Here is a 17,998-nt window from a genome sequence, read left to right as displayed (position 1 = left end):
CCTGGCCCATCCCCATCTCCTTGAGATGCTGATCAACCTGCTGCAACCACGAGGCACGTGGTCGGCCCATTGGCCTCCTCCACTCACGAGGCTCCTTCGTTGAGAGAATCTGGTGAGCAGGATCAGCATCAGGAAAACGAGCCACATGTTAATACAGCCACAGCTGATGCTCACGGACAATGCAGGTAACAAATCTCATTTGAGTCTTTCTCAGTAACCGCTCTGTAACATAAGCCAGACTCCAGCTTGTAAGCCATGCAGGCCGCACCGGAAGTGCGTTCTTTATTTTTCTAGTTCTGTTGAGATAAACAACAACAACAACAACAACAACAACAACAACACTATAGTTGTTTATGAATTGCAGGCACTTCAAACATATATTATATCTTCCCCTTCAAGATGGGCAAGAGCATATTACATGAGCAAATAGCACAGAACTCAAACCAATGTAGTAAGAGAAATAGAATCAGAGCATAAAATAAAATGGAAGCATCGATCGCTTGCAAAGTCCAACTCAGTTCCAAAACAAAACAACAGATCAAACACCTCAATCGACATTACCTTGCAACAAATCAAATCCAATTCAGTGCTAGGAAACATCCAAACTTAACGAGGGTAACATTTACAGTTCATCACAAGTCAAGTCTGTTTGGTCGATGATTGATACGACCACTTTGAGTACGAGTAACGCACGGGCTAACTGGGCGAGCTGAAGACACTGATGGGGTGACCGCTCTGTCTGGCTCACCCAGATCTACAGTATGTGCAGTGTCACCAACTGGAGACCATGCCTGACGAACAGCTTGAGCCATCACGGGCCTCGCTGGTGGCCTTATCAGTATCAACAAAAGGCCGGTCGAGAGTAACACCCTCATTGGCTACACTGGTGCTCTTACATCAATATCGACGGCTATGGCGATGAGTGTCACCCATTTCTCGAGACTGAACAACGTATGAACATAGCTCAGAATGCTGCTTCACAATCATAGCTAGTATCCACCATTTGGAACCCATATGAGCGTCTATTCGAACCTCATCATTCTGATGTGATGGTGGAAGACCTTTGAGTGAGTGACGATCATGGGAGAACTTCTGTTTTGCTTTTTCCAGGTCAAGGTACTTTTTCACAGCATCACGGTCATAAGCTATATGCACCAGAAGACCTCCAGCAATGCGAAGGTTATTCTTCAGATGTCTTCCCATCAGTAGTTGAGCCAGTGATGGATGAATGCCTTCCAGGGGCGTTTGACAAAAATCTACAGATAATCACCTGGCCTTGCTGGATTATTGCACGAGTCGTTTTTAGCTCGCCTGTTCGAAGAACAGAGAGCTATAGCGATACCCCCCGGCGTGAGCGTCAGCGTCAGTGTGAGCGTGAAAATGGTAAAGTTTTTGGTGCAAGTTATTTTTTCCTTTCTAATGTTTTTATCTACCACACTTTTTTTATACACCATATATATATATATATATATATATATGTATATATATATATATATATCGGGGTGTATTATGTGATACCTGTCGTCCGTCCGTCCGTCCGTCTGTCTATCTGTCTGTCTCTGTCTGTCTGTCCGTCCTTCCGTCCCTCAGGCACACACAAACTTCCTGTCCGCACTCTAACTCTCAAAGTTTTCAACTTTCACGTTTCATATTTGGTACATAGGTACAGACTGTGGAGATGGTGTGTCGCGACATACATTCGTCCTCTAAAGTGATTGCCATGGCAACCAGGATGCTGTTTTCCATCCGTTCCTGTCCGCACTCTAACTCCCAAAGTTTTCAACTTTCACGTTTCATATTTGGTACATAGGTACAGACTGTGGAGACGGTGTGTCGCGACATACATTCATCATCTAAAGTGGTTGCCATGGCAACCAGGATGCTGTTTTCCATGTAGTAGCACAATTCTGTATATACCTTCTTGTACGGGTGTATATTGTGCTCACTTGCGCTCTTGTTACTGATTACAAATACATATATTGCTTTAAAATTATTTGGATCGGACTTCACTGCAATGCTTTATAAAAACAAAGACAAATGTGTCCAAGAGCCGCATCATAAATGTTTTGTCCTCACCAGAAGAAGAAGAAGAACAAGAAGAAGAAGAACAACACGGAGCTCTCTTAGAGCCAGCATTCGCAACGCGACGCGGCTAAATATTAATTATTGGATGAGTCTTTTAAAAACGATAAATGTATAAACAGGCGAGCATCGGGTGGCTTTGACACCAACTCTGGTACCGTTGACTAGTACAGCCCTCTCTACCTCTCCATTTGAACGTGGATATCTGGGGCTAGACGTTCTAAGAATGATTCCATGATCTTTGCAAAATTTCCTCACAAGTGAGTTGTACATCGTCCCATTATCACTTCGTTGAGTCTCCGGTAGACCATGTCGACTAAACTGTGCTTTTAGCTGCTCAAGAGTTGTACCGCAGCGTAAATCCTTCACTTCATCCACCTCAATGAATTTGGAGTAATAGTCAACCGTTATCAGGTGTGTCTTAGCATCAAACTGGAAAAGGTCCGTCCCAATTTCACTCCAAGGTAGATTCGGTGTCGGAGTTGGTTTCAGGGGATCAGCAGGCAGGCGATTTTGATAGTCTGCACACTTGGAACAGTTCTGAATAGTTTGCTTTATGTCCACATTCATTGAGGGCCAGTATAGAACCTCCCTAGCTTGTTGCTTCCATTGACTATTCCAAGATGCGATTTGTGAATCAGGCTCAGCGTGCAATGTCTCAGAGTAGGTGGTACGACAATTTTCATGCCTTTGTGTGTGATGCCATCCATAAACGAAAGTTCACTCCGGGAATCCCAGTATGGTCGAAGACAGAATGATACATCTTGCCTGGCCTCTGGCCATCCGTCAAGAATCATGGACTGTAAATGACCAAGTTCTGACTGAGGAGCTTTTTGAAGATCCGCATACCTCTCTTCAGAGACGGGTAGAAAGTCCAGCATTGAAATATATTCCAAGTTGTCCAGTTCTGAATGAGTATCTGGCAGGTACGCTCTAGAAAGGGGGTCTGGAAGCTACATATCCTCACCTCTTCTGTACTGAATGTTGAGGTCATACCATTGCAATTGTAGGAGCATGCTCTGCAGTCTCATTGGAGCGGGCAGCAATGGCTTCTTGGTGATCATTTCCAGAGGCTTATGGTCATTGTAGATGGTGACTGGTTTCCCAAATATATAACAATGAAACTTCTTGCAGGCATGAAAGATCGACAGTATCTCCTCTATTTGTGCATACCATGTCTCCATCTCTGTAAGGGTCCTGGAACTGTGTGCTACAGGTCGGTTGTCCTGAAAGAGAACTGCACCAAGTCCACTTCGGCTAGCATCACGGTGAATCTCGACTGGTTTGTTAACATCAAAGTACGCAAGAGCAGGAGGAGAACAGCAAAGTTCGTTCAGTCTTTCAAATGCTCTGGCTTGAGCCGGTTGTCATTGATATTCAACGTCTGATTTCAGCAGCTCTCGGAGTGGAACTAACTCATTACTCAACCGAGGGATGAACTTTGACAGATACATAATAAATCCAATGAAGCACCTCACAGCTTCCTTATCGGTTGGAATCGGAATACTAAGAACTGCCTCAACTTTGGCCGGATCAGGCGATAATCCATCAGCAGACAGTATGTGTCCTACGTACTGTACCTGTGACTGGCGGATTTTGCACTTCTGCAGATTCAACTTCAGATTGTAATTTGTTGCTCTCTCAATCACCTTTTTCATAATTCAAGCATGCAACTCCACGTTTGGAAGAGCCACAAGAATGTCATCCATGATCGTGAATGCTCCATCTATGCCTTCAATCACCTGGTCCATAATCCTTTGAAAAATTTCAAGTGCACATTTCAGTCCAAAAGGAAGCTGAAGCTACCTGTACCTTCCGAATGGTGTATTGAAACACATCAGATAGGACGATTCCTCGTCCAGTTTGATTTGAAGGAACCCTGACTGCATCAAGCACTGAGAACACCTTGGCATCAGGTATACTTGCAACAACCTCCTCAACCGTGCGCATGGGATGGTGCTCCCTCTTGATGACTGTTCAGATCAGATGGATCAAGTAAAAATTCTCAGTTTGTCATTTCTGAGAGATACCACCATTGGGCTGACCCATTCAGTTGGTTCATTAACGTTGGCAATGTATTCATCGGATTCTATCTCCCCCAGTCGGGTTTTAATATGTGGCAAGAGGGAAGCTGGTTGTTGCTGCAAAGCGTGTGTTACTCCCTTCACACCAAGTTGCAATTTCATTGTACACATGCCTGGCAGAGTTCCAGTAGTTCTCACTAGGTCTGGATATTCCTTCAACTAAGCAAGAATGTCATCAGGTTCCAATGTTCCAATGGAATCGAGTCTGATGATCAGACCCAGAACTTCAGCTGTAGCTCCGGATATTATGTTTTCCTGTGAGAGAGCGACCACTTCAAAGGTTGTGGTGAATATCTTGCCACGGTACTGAATGGAAAGATCCACGGCTGATGGAGTTCGGCAGTGTGCATGAGACGCTGATATAATCAGATAGTGTCAATGTGTTGCAGCGAGCTCCGGTACCAAGCGGTATCAATCCGGTACCAAGCAAGCAAGCTCCGGTATCAATTCTGAAGGTCATTTGCCTTCCTGATACCAAGAGAGACTCCCTCCCATTTATCACCTCATGATGCAGCCGTTGTCTGCAGTGCACTGATGAATAGAATTTGCCTATTGGTTTCATCCGTGTACTCGGTTGTATCAGCACAAGCACCGTCCAACTGAGTTTTAACTGAATGTATACTGGCACGTCGATGGCAAGCTGCAAGCCAATGGTTCGGTATCTTGCAGCAAGAGCAGGTGGATCCAATTGCCGGACATTCACCATGATTCCATACATGGTTAGGATCCTTATCACAGCGGTGGCAGCTGTCCTTACGCCAGGGTCTATTCGGGGTTGATATCTTGCGTGATGACAGTTGTGGTGCTGGGTTCAATTGTGGTTTCGGTCTCGCTTGTTTGTAGTGTACTGCAGCTACACTCGTGTCATCATGGACAATGCGAACTTGAGTCCGTGAAAGCTCGTATTGCTGACCCACTTGAAGAGCTTTGGCCAGCGTAAGTTCCTCACCTCTGTCTGGCAGGTGCTCCTGGACCTTCTCCTCAAACACACCTTGGATAATCGCATCCATGAGCACATCTTCAGATTGCACATACTGGTCATCCAAGAGAATGAGACACAAATCCTTAACAAAGTTGTCAAACAATTCCTCGGAGCTTTGTTTCCTCTTGAACAGCCGATGCCTCGCGATGCGCTTGTTTTTTTTGGGGACGTATATACAATTCAAATTGATCAAGAACTTTGTTGGGGGTCATCCTTCTCACCTTCAATCCAGTCCAAAGTCTTGTCTTATATATCTCTCGTTTTTGTTCTCCGATCCATGTTCCAAGCCAGCCTGCCTTGTGTTTGTCAGGCAGATCAGCCAATGGACCGTCGAAAACAAATCCAACGTGATTTCGAAATCGAACAAATTCCTGATATAACGAAGCCGAATCCCAGTCAATTGTGGGGTACTCAATGTTAACGGATGCTAGAGTTTATGTATCTCAGATACCAGATTCAGATGGCACGAATGAACGGAGTTATTTGCAGATCACTTCTGACACCATGTAACATAAGCCAGACTCCAGCTTGGAAGCCCCGGAAGTGCATTCTTTATTTTTCTAGTTTCATTGAGATAACGAACAACAACAACACTAAAGTTGTTTCTGAATTGCAGGCACTTCAAACATATATTACACACTCGTTGGACACAAAATCCGACCAGCGATAGCCTAGGATTCTCTGAAGAGATCTGGTACCAAAGGAATTAAGTCTCCATCTCAGATCTCTGGTCAGAGTCCATACCGTTTCCAAAGTCTCACATCTGTAGAGCAAGACTGGAAGCACCAAGGACCTGAAGATTTGGACTTTCATCCTCCTGTACAGGTAGTGGCACTGCCACACCCCATGATTCAGTGAATCCATAATTCCCCAGGCCCGACCCAGACGTCTATTGACCTTTGGCTCACAACCAGCAGAGACATGAATATCACTGCCAAGGAAAGTGAATCTCTCCGTGACCTCAACATCATCACCACAAACCGGTACAGACAAGAAAGCAGCATTCAAGATGTCATTGAAAGCCTGGATCTTAGTTTTGACCCAGGAAACCCGTAATCCCAGCGGTTCTGACTCCTCATTCAGCACCTCGAGGGCCCCCAAAATGATATCGAGAGTCTCCACAAAGATGACTGCATCATCAGCGAAATCAAGTTCAGAGACCTTAACATTCCCAAGTGAAGCACCGCAGCTTGATCTCTCCAAAATGCTCCCCAGAATCCAGTCCATACAAGTGCTGAAAAGTGTGGGGGGGGGGGCAGTACACACCCCTGACGAACTCCAGTAACAATGGGAAATAAGTCAGAGATGGTACCACCACATCTCACAGCACTCTCAGTACCAGGGTATAGTTCAGACATCAGATCGATCAGTTTTGGTGGCACCCCACAAAGACCAAGAATCCTCCAGAGGGCATCCCTATTCACTAAATCGAACGCTTTACAGAGATCAACATAGGCTGCAAGCAGCCCCCGCCGAAACTCTCGTATGCGTTCAGTGAGGACTCGAAAAGCAAGGATACGGTCAATCGTTAACCTCTTTGGTTTAAAGCCTGACTGCTCTATATGCCTGGTGTTGGCATCATGGTTCCTACTCTGCTGTTGAATTAATACCAGGTGGGGTTGACACTGCCTGTCATCCTTCCGAGGTCGGCAAAATGAGTGCCTGCTTGCTGGTATCCTGTGTCAGAGTGGTGACCCATCTAGGATTGTGTCCAATAGCCAAGTAGACTGCTTAAATAGCACCAACGCTCTGCTCATAGTATGGTCCCAATGGATGGATGGAGGGGCCTAATAGCCTCCTCCTGCATTGAAGTTTTTTGTGTGATTGTTAATTTTACATTCTAATGGTACTTATTTTTAATGTAGTTAATCCTCGATCTTTCACCACAATAATGCAGCTGAAGAACCAGAACCACAGTGGTTGATAATTTTCTGGAACAACTAATGTATAATTCGGCTATCTTGTGTGGCGTCTCTGATATGATGTGATTGTTCAATATTTGGAACTAACATACCACTTAATAATTTGCCAGCTCAAAATATTTAGGGATGATATCCGGTGTTATGAAACTAAAAGTCAGGACCAAAGCTTACGTAAATGTAGTGCTAAATATACAGCCAACTCGAAGTGTGGAATGTGGCTTGGGTACTGCGACATCGTTCCGTTGTCCTTTTAGAGGAGACCAGAGGATTTTTTGCATAATAGCCACAATGCAGATGGAACAGATTCCTTGAACAGCATGCTCCAATATGCAGAGCCTCCTGCTGGCCCCTCAATCCAGTTTTTCTTTTTAAATTTTGCAAAATTTGACCTCATCAGGGATCAAACCGACATGAGATAGCTCAGCGGCACGTGAACTATCCCACCTTCTCTAAATGCATTGTCCATCCGTCCATCCATCCGTCCATCAGGACCATAATCTGGACAGTGCGTCGGTGCTGCCAAAACAATCTCCTGGGCGAATTGGGCACAATCCCGGATGGGTCACCGCTCCAACACAGGATACTCAAAAGGCTCAATCATCCCAGCAGATGGTACTCATTTTGCCGACCTCGGAAGGATGACAGGCTGAATCAACCCCACCTGGTATTAATTCAACGGAAGAGTGGGATTTAAACTCAGTACCCCAGGATCCCAAGCCCACCACCCTAACCAACCAACACCAGGAGTACGTGCAGCGTCAAAGTATCTGTATTGGTTCTTGATCAGAGAATGCTTTAGCTGATGTATATCATGGTATTCCATACATTCAGGGAAGTCGACTTCAGCAAAAACTGGAGCACAGAGAGCCCTCTCCCTCCCACCCAGCCGTAATCGGGGCACCACCAAAATCATCATGCTGCGTCAGGTGTTCTGTGATCAAATGACAGCTTCCCGAACTCCATTGAACGACTGTTTGAACCGAATGTGATAAGTCAAACACAATTGGGGGGGGGGGGCGTGGGGTGGGGAGGAGGGGAGGATTGCTTTGGGTGGCAGGGGGTGAGATTTGTATTATTTTGGTGGTAACATCATTTACCAGTCATCCTGTGTTTTACAGCCATCTAATGGTGCACCTGAGCTGGCAGGATGGCTTCGAGCTATGCACACTCACATTTGAGCTGTCTCGCCTGGGTTCGAATCCCGACCCAGCTCTAAACTGTCATCCCGGTGTTTCACGGGCAGGGTGATTCATCGATGTGTGCGCCGTCCCACCGATGGACATTAAACTGGACGTCCCGTCTGCTAGCATTAGTTGGTGGACAATAATGATCCCACGGTGTCCTTGGCGAACAGTATGCAAGCTATCGCCGGCACCATGAACAAATTCCAAATTCCTGCCCGAAGTACTGTTGGGAAGGCGATGGCAAACTACCCACCCAGTATAATCCTTGGCACATACGATCTGTGAAGAGTGTAGTACATGAGAAAGAAAAATATGGAGAGGGAGAGACGGGGGAATGATGCATTTCAGATGGAATCAAAACTTCCGCAAGTTAGGAGCGATCCACCGAGTATTATCCCCCTTTCCCAGCATGCCACTCCCTCAGCAATTTGGAATTTGGCTGGGGGTACAGGCACACAATGGCCTGCCACTTGGATCTTCAACATCCACAAGTAAATGCTGGCAGACAGGATAGGATGACACTGTTTGACGTCCTTTGTAAAAAGAGACAGAGCACTCCATGATCTGATGGCAGAGAAGGTACTGCATGTAGTTGTAGTACTTACAAACACTCCGTTCTTTTGTGGATAGCAAAATGACTCGAGGATAATGACGGCAATTTAATACTATAATTGGATGATGACATTTCGTCTGCTTACCTCTAACAGTTTAAGGGGGGAAGGAATTAAATGGGAAAAGGAATTCAGAGGCTGGGAGATCTAAAAACAGTTTGACTACTTTGTCCAAAAATCCAAATATTTTCCCACAAAACTCAACAGACACAAGTTGGAGTGATCACACTTCCTCGTCGCCGAGGAGGAGCAACGGATCCACGGGTGGTCCATGATAACGTGAGAGCGAGCAACACTTTCCTCCCAAAACACACAAGGGTAAACAAGAGGTCATGGAGCTCTGTAACCTTTAGACCAAGTACAATTGGCAGATTGGCTATTATGTGGTCACTTGTGCGGCTGCTGGTCTTTTTCATGCTGGCTGCCCTCCCCGGACTGTAACCCAGCGAGTGTTTCTGGAAAAGGATGCTGTGGTTGACCAGAAAGGATGAGGTATGACGTCATCGCAATGTATTAAACGAACGGGTTTGCAACTTCAGATTACTCGAGTCTGAATTGTGTTCTCGATGTGTACGTTGATTGATTGAGAACGGTATTAGGAGGAATTTCATTCATTCTGTAATTATTAAAGACTCCACCAGTTCTTCATCCCATTCATATAATATGTCAACCCCCGAAAATCTTGATTTACTGCAATAAATATTTTTCTAGTCTGGATAAATACAAAGCGTGTGTTCGATGTGAAGCTCGAAGGGCACTCGGTGGAGCGCGTGCCTCCACCAGGGTGAACACTTTATGTTTTGGATCCCGTTGATTGGCCGGATCTGCATCCAAACGTCTAAAATCGAATCGGCTTGTTCTTGTCACCGACCCAACTCATCCACAAAGTTTTGTCATATCTCGTTCACAACTTTTTGAAATATCGTGCTATATATCGTTTTTGGCCTCATCTCTCAATGGTGAAGAATCACTTAAAAAATTAAATAATTAAAGTATCCGGATCCAGATTCGGATCTTCATCAAAAATCGAATCAATTCATCCTTGTCACGCATCCAACCTGTCCGCCAAGTTTCGTCCAAATCCGTCCACAACTTGTTGAGATATCGTGTTCAAGGACAGACAGACAGACAGGGGTGAAAACATAACATCTGACCACTTTCGGTGGTGGAGGTAATAATTACTTTTATAGTTTGAGTTTACTCAAAGTTTTTCTTCTTCTGATGTACCATACTATTACAAAGCATCTGCATCGCACAATGGTTACATGTCCCCCCCAAAAAACAAATGCATCTTCCTAAGCAAGGGTTATACAGGGAAGTTTGACATTGCCTTCTCAGCAATAGTTATGACAAGAATTTGGAATTTGTTCATGGTGTCAGCAATAGCTCACATACTCTTCACAAAGGACACCATGGAGTCTTTCAAGTGCACCAATTAATGCTGGCAAATGGGACATCCATCCAAGCAATGGAACACACACTGATGAATCATGTCACATGTGAAACAGCAGGATGACAGTTTATATCTGGAGCAGGATTCAATTCCAGGATAGACAGCTTGAAGGCAAGTGTACACACCTTCATGCCATCCTGTCAGCCCACTGATCAAAGCTTTGAGAATACAGTTTTTTTTTTTTGTATACAGAGTCAACTCTCGTGGAAGAGAGAGACAGAGACTTTTTAGGAAACAAAAGTTGCATATTCAATAACGAGAGAGACACAGAGAGAGAGAGAGAGACAGAGAGAGAGAGAGAGAGAGACAGAGACAGAGACAGAGACAGAGACAGAGACAGAGACAGAGACAGAGACAGAGACAGAGACAGAGACAGAGACAGAGACAGAGACAGAGACAGAGACAGATAGTTTGGTTGTTCATCTGGGAACTTGCTCTCTTATCGTAAAACGCTTTGGATTATGTTGACAGGGCGTCCGAGAGGTGCATATACTCACGTCTGAGTTGTCTCACCGAGGTTCGAATCTCGGTGCAGCTATAAACCGCCATCTTGGTGTTTTGCATTCTGACCGAGGCATCAATGTCTGTGCCATTCCTCGGATGGACGTTAAACTGGTTGTCCCATCTGATGTGTAGAGGTTAAATATCCCAGGGTGTCTTTCACGAATAGTCGGTGAGCTATTTTTGGCACTCTGAACAAATTCCAAATTCCTACATCTTAGGTAGAATGTCAAAGCTGGCTGGCCATTCCTGAAAGTCTTAGGACAAAAATCTTCTCCAAATGACCCCATAAGAATCGGGAGATAATGGGAGCTGTTGTAGTTGTAGTAGTAGTTTGTGAAATGCTTTGAATGGTGATGTGTTGCTAAAGTTACTGACTTTTGGCAACATTCTTACTTTGTGCGACATCTAAAATGGTTGTCCACCTTGTTCAATTCCAACACACGTGACTTTTTGGAAGCATAATTCCACATCATCATTGCAATCCCTGCAAAATCCTAACATTCCAAATCCTAGTAGGGGGTGGCGAAGGGGATGTGCGAAACTTTAAGCATGTTTGTAGTTTCTGGCTTTGTGTTTGGTGATATTAATTCTCAGGGCGTGGAGAACAGATTGAGTTTGACGGCTGGGAATGACATAACAGTGAAATTGAGACGCCTTGCTGCTGACAGTTGCATTACATTATGAGGCCATTTTAATAGTTGAGCAACACACAGTCTGCCTTCCATTAGAAGTTGGATATTGTTCTTACATTTTGCAAAAGGCCGTGCATGTGGATGAAGAGTTTTGGTTATATTAGGAAAATTTGACACTGTGTCATTACAGATGATAAATATAGAACTATGTACTCTAGGACATTTACAGGGACCTCTGAGGTTGATTCTTCATTGCCACTGTTTGAACCGATTATATGTTTTTTTGTTTTTTTAATATATAACCATTTGTAATCGTCCTTCCCTTCTGCTGCCCATTGTGGAGCTTTTGCTCTGCTAGTTATAGAGGGAATTAAGGGTCATCTATGTTTTATGGTTGCAAAACTTTCTGATGTGCAGTCCATATTTGAAATGTGGTTCAGCTGAAGTGGTACCTGTGATACCTCAATATAAGATGATGGGAAGTGCATGGTGCTTAAATGAACTCGTATCATTTACCACCCCTACATGACTATCTGTATAGGTGCAGATATAAATTACAGTCGATTATGTTGAATATAAATTTGGAGAATCTCAAAATTATTTGACCATGGCGATTGTAACTGAAAGGGGGGACTGAAAGACTGGAACATGAAATAATGGAGGTGAGCTATGTGCCAAAGAAGCCTCACAACCTCAATAAGTTAGGGGCCCTGTGAATCTACCGGAATCTTGGAACCACTTTAAAATTACGAGGTTCATAAAATGTGGTTAGCGGTCTTCAGGTCCATTTCTGCATGGCATACAAGTCCTTTTTTCCACCCAGGGCAATGTCCTACTCCTCTGCATTTGGAGCAACTGGCCATCCCGATGGATCTTCATGCATATTTTGCTCCCACTCATTGGAAACATGTGTGATGCTTTTTGAAACTACACAATGAATGTTTAAGCTCAATTTATCCCATCTTTTTTGGCTATTCATGTGATTGCACCACCATCGCCACAACAAACTGCACTAGTCTGTGGTTGGCCAAGGAAATATGCTTTGGACATTTCTCAATGTTCATGCATAAACATCAGACATCAAAAAAGCCATCAGTCGCATCAATTCAAGAATTCCCTCCTCAAGCCTAAACTCACCCTCACCTCCATTCATACTTTCAACCCCTTCATTTTACCTGTGGAAATGTCTTTGAGAGTCCAACATCATGAGGACTTTCTTACAGGATTTTAAGTCTGATTCTCACTGCCACATGCATGATCTCTACCATTTTATCACTGAATTTGAGTGCACCCAGTGAGCGACCCTGTTCTCGTCCTTATATTGCAATTACTCTTCTTGTGCTGTAGTTTTCCCTTTGCACTGTTTTGTCCTTTAATCCATTTGCCCATGTCATATTGTTCCATAAGTCTTTACTTGTGTCCTATTGGACTATTCCATGTCTCCATTTGCCCCACCATACTCTTCCAATAATCTCCATTTGCCCCTGCTGTACTCCTCCATAAATCTCCATTTGCCACTGTCGTACTCCTCCATAAGTCTCCATTTTCCCCGTCATACTCCTCCATAAGTCTCCATTTGCCGCTGTCATACTGCTCCATAAGTCTCCATTTGCCCCTGCCATACTCCTCCATAAATCCCCATTTGCCCCTGTCATACTCCTCCATAAATCCCCATTTGCCCCTGTCATTCTCTTCTATAAATCCCCATTTGCCCCTGCCGTACTCCTCCATAAATCTCCATTTGCCACTGTCATACTCCTCCATAAGTCTCCATTTGCCCCTGTCATACTCCTCCATAAGTCTCCATTTGCCGCTGTCATACTCCTCCATAAGTCTCCATTTGTCCCTGCCATACTACTCCATAAGTCTCCATTTGACCCTGTCATGCTCTTCTATAAGTCTCCATTTGCCCCTGTCATACTCCTCCATAAGTCTCCATTTGCCCCTGTCATACTCCTCCATAAGTCTCCATTTGACCCTGTCATACTCTTCCATAAGTCTCTATTTGCCCCATAGTACTCTTCCATAAGTCTCTATTTGCCCCTGTCATACTCTCCCATAAGTCTCCATTTGCCTCTGTTGTACTCTTCCATAAGTCTCCATTTGCCTCTGTCGTACTCTTCCATAAGTCTCTATTTGCCCCATAGTACTCCCCCATAAGTCTCCATTTGTCCCTATTAAACTCTCCCATAAGTCCCCATTTGCCCTGTCATGCTCTACCAAAAGTCTCCATTTGCCTCTGTCGTACTCTCCCATAAGTCCCCATTTGCCCTGTCATGCTCTTCCAAAAGTCTCCATTTGCCTCTGTCGTACTCTCCCATAAGTCCCCATTTCCCTGTCATACTCTTCCATAAGTCTCCATTTGCCCCTGTCATACTCTTCCACAAGTCTCTATTTGCCCCATAGTACTCTTCCATCCGTCTCCATTTGCCCCTGTCATACTCTTCCACAAGTCTCTATTTGCCCCATAGTACTCTTCCATCCGTCTCCATTTGCCCCTGTCATACTCTTCCATAAGTCTCCATTTGCCCCTGTCATACTCTTCCACAAGTCTCTATTTGCCCCATAGTACTCTTCCATCCGTCTCCATTTGTCCCTGTCGGACTCTTCCATAAGTCTCCATTTGCCTCTGTCGTACTCTTCCATATGTCTCCATTTGCCTCTGTCATACTCTTCCATAAGTCTCTATTTGCCCCATGGTACTCTTCCATAAGTCTCTATTTGCCCCTGTCGTACACTCCCATAAGTCTCCATTTGCCTCTGTCGTACTCTCCCATAAGTCTCCATTTGTCCCTATCATACTCTCCCATAAGTCTCCATTTGTCCCTGTCATACACTTCCATAAGTCTCCATTTGACCCTGTCATACTCTTCCACAAGTCTCTATTTTCCCCATAGTACTCTTCCATCCGTCTCCATTTGCCCCTGTCATACTCTTCCACAAGTCTCTATTTGCCCCATAGTACTCTTCCATCCGTCTCCATTTGCCCCTGTCATACTCTTCCATAAGTCTCCATTTGTCCCTGTCGGACTCTTCCATAAGTCTCCATTTGCCTCTGTCGTACTCTTCCATATGTCTCCATTTGCCTCTGTCATACTCTTCCATAAGTCTCTATTTGCCCCATGGTACTCTTCCATAAGTCTCTATTTGCCCCTGTCGTACTCTCCCATAAGTCTCCATTTGCCTCTGTCGTACTCTCCCATAAGTCTCCATTTGTCCCTATCATACTCTCCCATAAGTCTCCATTTGTCCCTGTCATACACTTCCATATGTCTCAATTTGCCCCTGTCATACTCTTCTATAAGTCTCAATTTGCCCCTGTCATACTCTTCCACAAGTCTCTATTTGCCCCTGTCGTACTCTTCCATAAGTCTCCATTTGTCCCTGTCGTACTCTTCCATAAGTCTCCATTTGCCCCGTCATGCTCTTCCATTAGTCTCCATTCAGGTATGTATGTATCTATACAATGAGATGTTTGTCTGTCTGTGTGCATCACCATTTTTCTCAGAGATGGCCTAACGGATTTTCATAAAACTTTTAGAGGTTCATCAATGAGTACTGGGGAGTGTTTATAGGCAAATCAATGTTTTTGAAAATGTTGAAAGAAAAAGTTGGATTTTTTGTTTAAACCGCTCTTTCGTGCCTAAGCCTTTGTAGCTACGTGAAATAAATATGTGAAAGGTAATAATAAATGATCCTGACCCCGTTCCTTGGGGGTGTAGAGATGTGTTTTAGGTCTCCACAACAAAAATAGCATAAAATCAAGATTTGATTTCTTCAAAATGCCAACAAGGTTAGACAAGCGCCGAGTGACGCCGCATACCCTTACCAGTAATTAAATAAAAACACGTCTCCTCTAATGAAGAGGTGACTACATCTATTGAGTACAATTATTAAAACATGAGCACGTACTTCAACTTGAGTAAGTTTATTAACTGTTTGAGTGCTGAATTTTTCCAGGATGCAATATGAAAATATGGTGTTTTTTCAGGCAAACTGAATAAAACGTAAGATGTTCGTTATAACCCTCGCCAAAGGAGAGTGTATTGCATTTGTGTCCCTTTGTTTGTTTGTTTATTTATTTGTTTTCCCGTTTGTTACTTGTTTGTTTGTTTATTTGTTTTCCCGTTTGTTACTTGTTTGTTTGTTTGTTTATTTGTTTGCCTGTTTGTTACTTGAAAAATCGAAGGATTTTTCAAGTATATTGATCAGTCGATTTTGTTATTCTGTCAGTCTGTTTATCACCAACAGGTCACATTTTTCAACCAATCTTCACGAAACTTCACCATATGGTGGAGTTTGTCATAAGGGAGAAGCCTATTGCTCTTGAAGTCAAAAGGTCAAAAAGTCAACATAGGCCAAAGGTCAACAACTCAGGTGACATTTCTAAAATCCTCAATTTTCACCAATTGACTTGAAATTTGAAGAGGATTTATATTTCAGGTCACTGAATTCAACCAGCCATTATTTTTGAGGTCCACATAGGCCAAAGGTCAACAACTAAGGTGGTATTTCTAAAATCCTCAATTTTCATCCGATTGACTTGAAAGGATTTATATTTCAGGTCAATGAATTCAACCAAGCAATTATTTTTGAGGTCAACTTTGATCAAAAGGTCAACATAGGCCCAAAGTCAACAACTCAGGTGGTATTGCTGAAATCATCAATTTTCATTCCTACCTATTGACTTGAAATTTGAAGAGAATTTGCATATCAGGTCACTGAATTCAACTAGCCAATTATTTTTGAGGTCAACATCGACCAAAAGGTCAACATAGGACACAGGTCAACAACTAAGGTGGTATTTCTAAAATCCTCAATTTTCATCCGATTGACTTGAAAGGATTTATATTTCAGGTCAATGAATTCAACCAAGCAATTATTTTTGAAGTCAACATAAACCAAAAGGTTAACATTCACCCAAGATGAACAACTTAGGTAAGATTTCAGAAATCCTCAATTTTCATCTGATTGACTTGAAATTTGAAGAGGATTTATATTTCAGGTCACTGAATTCAACCAGCAAATTATTTTTGAGGTCAACATTGATCAAAAGGTCAACATAGGCCCAAAGTCAACAACTCAGGTGGTATTGCTAAAATTCTCAATTTTCATCTAATTAAATTGAAATTTGAAGAGGATTTGCATATCAGGTCACTGAATTCAAGGAGCCAATTATTTTTGAGGTCAACATAGGCCGAATTTCTGATATTGTCAATTTTCATGCAATTCACTTGAAATTTGAAGAGGAGTTGCATATTTGGTCATTTAATTCAACCACCAATTATTTTTTTAGGTTAAATGTGTTTTATGGATTTTGCAAGTATCTTCCTCTTGTTTGTTTGCTTTTCTGTATGTTTATTTGTCTGTTTGTTTGTGTGTTTGTCTGTCTGTCTGTTTTTCTCTTTGTCTGTTTGTTTGTTTGTCCGCACAGAACTTTAGTGTTTTTCTCCGCCACCACTTTTTGGATTGAGACGAAATTTTCACCATTGGTGCCACTACTCATGTAGAATGTTATAATGTTTAGTATGACGTGATGCGTTCTGTGGTGTGGCAGCAATGTTGGAAAAACGGGAAAACTTTGGACCTCTGTATCTCTGAAACGGCACAAAGTAAAAAATTGAAACTTAGCACATCGCAAGTACTTCTCATGTGGAATGAGTGTGATTTTTTTAATGATGTCATAGGTGCCTTCGTTATGACGTCATACTTATATATGTAGAACGGTACATCCGATCAGTATGAACATTTTTGAGGGTCATCTCGGGATAAAATGGTCCACACATTTTTTTTGATGATGTCATCAGTCACATGATTTGGCAGCCATATTGTTTTTTTTCAACAAAAAAAACCTTCAAAAACCTACTCTGAAATGGCTGAAGCGGTCATTACTGCCAGCAGTTATAAAGTGGCAGTTCTAATTATGTCTCTTATTAATTACATAACGCACCAGTACACAAATGCCACACAAAATACACCACACTAAACAACGCAAACACCACACGATGCATCACACAAAACAAGTTCTCTGTCTTTTATTCCACAAATTATATATTGGATGAAAGCTCAGATCATAGGCTATTATTTTTAACTTATCTGGAATAATTCCAGATAAGGTATTGTCATCGTGCACCATCCGTCCATCCGTCTGTCTGTTTCTTATTTTGACTTCTCCGGCCAAACCGCTAGGCCGATCTGGCTGAAAGTTGGCAGCAACATTCTTCTCCTTGACTGCTAACAGGAATTGTGAAGCTCTTTCCGATCACATGACTTTAAGTAGGTCAAAATGGCGGACTTAGTAAATTCCTTTAAAAAGCTTCTTCTCCAGAGCCACCACTCAGAATGCTACCAAATTTGGGTTTCAACATTAGACCAGGGTCCTGATGTTAAATTGGGGAGGTGATGTTGATCACGTGATCAGAAGTGTGTTAAAATGGCCAACATCATCAATTTTAGAGAAAATCATGTAAATTCCTTCAAAAGTCTTCTACTCCAGAGCCACCAGTCAGAATGGTACCAAATTTTGGTTGCAACATTAGGCCAG

The sequence above is a fragment of the Eptatretus burgeri genome, chromosome 15 (assembly GCF_056783735.1).
Source record: "Eptatretus burgeri isolate ZD-2024b chromosome 15, Ebu_testis_v1, whole genome shotgun sequence".
Lineage (NCBI taxonomy): Eukaryota > Metazoa > Chordata > Myxini > Myxiniformes > Myxinidae > Eptatretus > Eptatretus burgeri.
Note: the sequence above shows the minus strand (reverse complement) of the source record.